The following is a 6043-nucleotide window of genomic DNA, read 5'->3' on the forward strand; positions in this document are numbered from 1 at the left end:
TGAAGGTTTTTGTGATGCTTTCAAGTTTTACGTAAAAAAAAATATATATAATAATAATGGAAAAACATGAACATACATCTGTACAGCCAGTTGTGAATAAGAGAAAAGATGAAACTGCTCAACAAATGGCAGATGTCTGCTGCCTCTTTGTCAGAAAGATTATTGCTCTCAACAGTGAGTCAAATCTTTCTTCTGTCCTGTGTATTTAAATGAGATCAACACGTGAGCTGGGACGAACGCAACAATTAATTTGGATTGTCACGCTCACCCTGGCCAGCATCATGAAAGTATTTCCCTTTGTTCATAAAAAGAGCCACTGTGATTACATCACTTTTGAAATATGTCTTCAAACTCTATGAATCATAATTACAGTTTTAACAGTCTTGGCACAGAGAGGAATCAGTGGCAGTGGAAAACAGTGCAGGCATCACAGCGCCTGTTGTAAAATAAAGCGCATAACTGAGAGATTACGAAACAACCACAGCAGGGCATAAAGGCCCAGCCCGGCTTTGGTAGGAGAAAGTTCTGTGTTTACAACATAATGGCATCTTGTTTGAGCTCTTCAACAACAAAAATATTTATGGAAAGTCATTTTTTTTGAGGGGTGGGGATATTGTGGAAAAACTAGCCAGATGGAAATGTCATTCAAGCAAAAATAGAAAACAGCAGCTATAATCTCTTCTCGAAGTGGATGTTTGAGAATGAGTAGAGCACCTTGCTGGGCTCTGGCATTTTTCTTTTGACGCTGAACCTCTGCAGGCTGCTTGCTCAAACCTGTAATTAACTTAAACCGTAAAAATAAAGGGAGCCTGATTACAAAGTCGCATAACTTTGAAGGAAAAAAAAAAAAAAGTGAAGCGCTCACCATTGCAAATCTCAAGTGTTTGAGTGTTGAGTATGTTTGCAGTCTGAAACTAAAATCAGGTCAAGTCAAACACACAGCGACACGAAAGTATAGCATTCAGGCTTCTGTCCTGATGTTTTTGGTGGATCAACACACACAACTGAAATGTGTTTTTAAAGACTTAGAAATAGAATCGGAAAAAAAAAATATCCTATGTATATTTCAGTCAAGTCTCTGCTCTTCAGGCAAACATGTGGGATGTGTGGTCAGAGCACAATGGGGGGAGTCTGGGGGCCACTGGGGTCAGAGAGCAGGTCAGGTCAAAAATATAATTTTTTAAAATTCTGTTTGTTGAATTGCCTGGTAAACTGTGCCTTCTGCCCACATTGCCTACATTTAGAGTCATGGAGTCCATTAAAAGTAGTCTTTGGGACTGACCTCAGTGTGAACTGGAGATAAAATGGCCTAATTCTACTGCTGGCTCTCCAGCTCCACCCCCATCCCTGTGTAATTATCTCTGTGCAGATTATGATGTTATAATTATGTTAATGGCTACATCAGGGATGGGTAATTAATGGAGGACATCTTCTGTTTTTGCCCTCTACTAGATGAGTGATGGCTCAGAGTAGCAGACCAATGTGTTTACGGTTTCCAGTCCAATACTGCAAACATGTATTTATATTTTTGATTGATCATTTTCAAATGCTTGGTTTTTGAACAGAGGATTTAGAAGACTAGTCAACGGATTAGAGGGTTGACAAGTCCTCATTTTGTTACTTATGACTTTATAAGAGATGGGTGTAGATATGCTGTGTTTATGAAAAGTCCGGATCATTTTAAATGAGTGAAAGCCATTTTTCCAGTAGGCGTTTTCTCTCTCTCTCTCTCTCTCTCTCTCTCTCTCTCTCTCTCTCTCTCTCTTTCACCTTCTCATGATTTTTTTTCTTCTCATGATCATTAAATTCATAAGGGGTGTCCAAACTTTTGACTAATTATATATATATATATATATATATATATATATATATACATATATATATATATATATACATATATATATATATATATATATATATATATATTCTATTTGACTTTTTTTTCTTTCTTTCCAAATGCAGTAGAATGGCGTCTATTCTCACTCCTTAACAGTAGATGGCGATAATGCCTCGTAACGGCTAATTGACACCTGTCATTTCACAGCACACGACAGCCCCGCCCGCGGCGTCAGTTTTATTGCCAAGTTGTCATGAGGAATCACAAGTACACTGAGACTGACGGCACAAGGTATGGACATTTTTACGAACAAAGGACGATTTTTTTTTTTTTTTTTTTTTTTTTGTTTTAAGACCCTGCTACCGAATAAACTGTTTTCCCCACAGCCATGTGCTGGCTCTCATAGTGACTGAAACATTGTGGACCATTTTCCCTTCTCACTGGTTGCATTTTGTGTTTCCCACGAGAGTCCATAGGTGTTCGTGTTCTGATTTTGTCAGCCGTGTGATGAATGCTTGGAGAAGTTGTACTCGTAGTACTGCGTGTGTTATGTGTTCAGTGTGTCGGGTACCCAGCTAATGCTACATATTTGTGAGTCTTTTTTCCACTTCCTGGTCAGTAGCTGCACGTAATTTCATTTTCCTCGAAATAACTCTACCAAGAAAGATTTTTATATCGTTTTTAATCTCAGTTCGTTCTAAAATCATGAATCTTGAGGCTGCTACTATCTTTAAGGTCTTGAAGTGGTTCAACTTCACCTCATGACACCATCATCATCTCAGCAATGTTTTGTCACCCTACCTTATTATTTTCAATAATAATTGCTTTAATATTCGATATAATAATTTTATCAGAACTTAAAGCTTTGTTTTGTTTTTTTGTTTTTTGTTTTGTTTTTTTAAGTACAGATCTAGTGTTTATATGCTCTATTAAAATAACGTGTTGCATGTACTGGTGTGTTCTTATAAACACACAACCCTTCAGTGTCAGAACTCAGTTTGGCGGCCCTGGGGGAAGACGACACGATGCCGCCCACTTTCTGTATGTTAACATGAAGAAGTGCCCTCTAGCGCCCATTTACAGGAAGTGGGTACTCATTTTCCATATCAAATGGCATACCGCATCTCGATGCAAAAGACATAATGAAATTTGGTCATGGCATGGTGTTGTAAGCGACCACAGCAGACTGGAATAGCAGGCATGTCAGAAATGGCTAGCATTGTCCAATTAGAATGTCTGAAAGGATTTAGAGTTGACTGCATAGCCGACGTGTAGTTTTAGAAGAATCAGTTTTCTGCGTTCTAACGTCCGACCAACTAATGTGTATGTGTGCTCGCCTTAATTCCTTTACTCCCGACTTTAAAAAAAACAAAAACAACCCTCACTGCCACTGTTGCTGTGTTGGTTCAGTCGGTGCAGCAGATTCACTTCTAGCAGACGTGAATTTTTCATGATATTGTTCACTCTGAAAGCGAGACACTTGACCTCAAAATGTTGCTTTTGCTCTCTGTGGCTGCTGCAGCGGGCGATGGATTAATAAATTAGTTTGGGGAAGGGAAGACAAATCTATGGATGAAAGGCCGCATTCCTGTCATTTATCAAGCCAAGAAGTACATTTCCTACCTCTTGGTCTTCCAGTGCTTTTATACACATTCGAACTTCTTAAAACCTATAAATATAAAAAAAATCTTACGTTGTTTGCTTTACAACATTAATAAAGACTTATTCATTGATCATCTGTGGTTTTAGGGTTGTCCCTGCTGTGAAATGCCACAAGTCCATTACACACCTATGAATGAAGGTATAATTGGTTTGAGATTAACCCAGTTACATAAGGGAATGCCAAATCAAGGCTTATAGTTGTTGGTGTCACGCAGATCTTACTGGTAGTTTTTTTGTTTTTTTTTGGTATGAGAAGGAATGAGTGTATTTCCACCAGTCTGACAAACTATTTGCAAATGAATTCGATGAGCTCCTTCATAGTTTTTAGAGTTGTTGCAACAATTTTCAAGACATTGTTTGATTATCAAAATGTACAGACACTTATAGTAACCGTCTTGAAATTTGGAAATTCTCAGTACCAGTCAAAGTTTTTCTCTTTTGTAATGTGTGATTGTTCAGTTGCACTTCATTCTTCTCTTTCCTCTATTAGAACTCTTATTCCTCAGCCGCCTCAACAGCACAAACTCCGCTTGTACAGAAAAGACCCCATTCTAACTGTATACACATGCAATCACACATGATCATAAAATTTTTCTTTCAGTTTTATTAATGAAATTTGAGGTATTCAACCAGCAGGTCGTCTGAGTTGAAACTGAATGACTCATTTGTTTGTATGACTCAGTAGTTTAGTTGCGGTTACATTTCTGGTTTGTATTCATATGTGGAACTGAGTCCGAGGGCGCCTGGCTGTCACCTTTCTGGTTTATAGGGACATAACTTCTTAGGTGTCTCCACTAAACTATTTGAGTAGAACTCAAAAATGTGCTTACCCAAAGCTCGCCATCTCAGCGAATAAGAGAGGCGCTGTTTTCCAGCCTGTCTTTGTTTTGTTACTTTAAGCACCATGTCTGTCAGCCATGGTGTAATTATATGGAGACAGAGACACAGGAGGGAGGGCGGGGGGCGGCGGCGGAGACAGCCTTCTCTTTCAGCTGCTGTGAGCCGCGACCAGTAGCGCCTGAAGCTGCTTGTCGCTTGAGAAGCAGCCAACAGGCTCTTTGGCTCTTGTTTAACCCCTTAGATCTCCCAGAGAGCACTCCTCACTCACCTGATGGCGTCCTCCACAGGTGCTGCTCTCATGTTAGCCAGGTCGACGGCGCACAATTTCAGGAATGTCTCCCTCACGTGCATTGAATGCAGTTCTTGTGTCACAGTTTCCAATATGTGATGAAATTATAATCAACATTGTGTGTTTTAGATTTTCTTCACCGCTTGATGATGAATTTGGAGGATTGTGTATTGTTCAAGCTGTCATGCATTTTGCATTACATAAAAAAAATAGCTTTAGAGGGTAGAGGTTATCCTTCTATTATCTAAAGTTTTGTCATGTAGTTTTGTTTTTTTTTTCACTAATCTTAAATTAATGTTTTATAAGGAATATATATATATATATAGTTATTATTTGGATTTTTGAGTGGCCCAACAAAAACTATGGACTTTAAAACTATTGACTTAACTATTGACTTTACGATCACCAACTTTATTAGTACAGAGAAAGCTCACATTCCAGGAAGTGACTTCCAAATGAGCTATGGTTTGTGTCCCAATTTTGTTTTTCCAGGATAAATCCACACTCTTCACACCTGGTTTTTCCTGAGTTTTTATGCAACAGCAGGCAGGACAGGATCGCAGAAGTTATATTTACACCAGATTGTAAAATGCAGAGCAGAAATTTGTTCATAAATTGTAACCAATTAAGAAGTTCCATCCACAACTTAAATCAAAGTTGAAGCCTGTTAAAGTAAAATGGAACTCCTCTAGATCTCATCCTGAAACCTATACTATATACTTTATGTGTCAGAATAGGAGAGTCATCGTTAGAAATTAGATTATGGTTCTGCCGTTATCTGTAGTTTAACATAACATCATCTTTAATGAGATGATTCTAAACATTTCTGGCTGTTAAACTGAGTCCGTGCTTGCCCCTGCTGTCGTCTAGTCTGTTCCTGTCCAGGATCACTGAGGAGGGGAAGACAGAGGCGACTGTGTCCAACTGCGACATCACCTGGTCAAGTGCAGGTAATGCTGGAGACAAACAGCGAAGTCATGCAAGAGGAGGTTAAACCAGAGGACAAATATCAACAAAGACCACAATATTTAGTCACCTGGGAACAGGAGCCAATTGTCAGTGTACAGCCATATATTTATATGCACTACCCAGAATTATTCAACAGGTTATTTGGCTCAGGGGCAGAAGAGAAGTGAACGGACCAGCAGCCCAATGAAATGAGGGGTAAATCTCGGAGAAATGTTACGGCATCGGTGTTGACTGACTGATTTGTGAAATTTTGAAATGGCAACTGCGCATGGAGGCGAATTCATGCGACAAATTTCCTGTACACTCCAATTTAATTGGGGGGTTACGTCACACTCCGAGTAACGGAAAGACGACATAAGGTACTTCCGATCACTTTGTCATCCACAGAGGCGTTCAAGACCTCCGTTGCGATCATGTGACGCTGCTGGTGTGCCGTGTCACTTCGT

The sequence above is a fragment of the Nelusetta ayraudi genome, unplaced genomic scaffold, assembly GCF_046127955.1.
Source record: "Nelusetta ayraudi isolate G7.1 ecotype Tasmania unplaced genomic scaffold, CSIRO-AGI_Nayr_v1 ptg000005l, whole genome shotgun sequence".
NCBI classification, from domain to species: Eukaryota; Metazoa; Chordata; class Actinopteri; order Tetraodontiformes; family Monacanthidae; genus Nelusetta; species Nelusetta ayraudi.